Genomic DNA, 305 nt, shown 5'->3' with positions numbered 1-305 from the left:
ACATTTATTATATGTCACAGTTTGCAATATTTAGCTGTTGTCATAAGAGAGTGTATAGTCTATGAGCAGAGGCGGACAGTAACTAAGTACATTTACTTGAGTATTGTACTTAAGTACACTTTTTGAGTATCTGTACTTTACTTGAGTATTATTTTTTCTGGGAACTTATAACTTTAACTTCCCTACATTTGAAAGATAAATATTGTACTTTTCACTCCACTACATTTCTATCAAGATCCTCGAAGTAGAAAGTCGTTAGCAACTTTGAAAGTCAGTGGGTGATTTCTTTCTTCTCTAAAAACTGT

Source organism: Sinocyclocheilus rhinocerous, unplaced genomic scaffold (genome assembly GCF_001515625.1).
Source record: "Sinocyclocheilus rhinocerous isolate Xijiao unplaced genomic scaffold, SAMN03320098_v1.1 scaffold1763, whole genome shotgun sequence".
Taxonomy (NCBI): domain Eukaryota; kingdom Metazoa; phylum Chordata; class Actinopteri; order Cypriniformes; family Cyprinidae; genus Sinocyclocheilus; species Sinocyclocheilus rhinocerous.
This window is presented reverse-complemented; position numbering follows the sequence as displayed.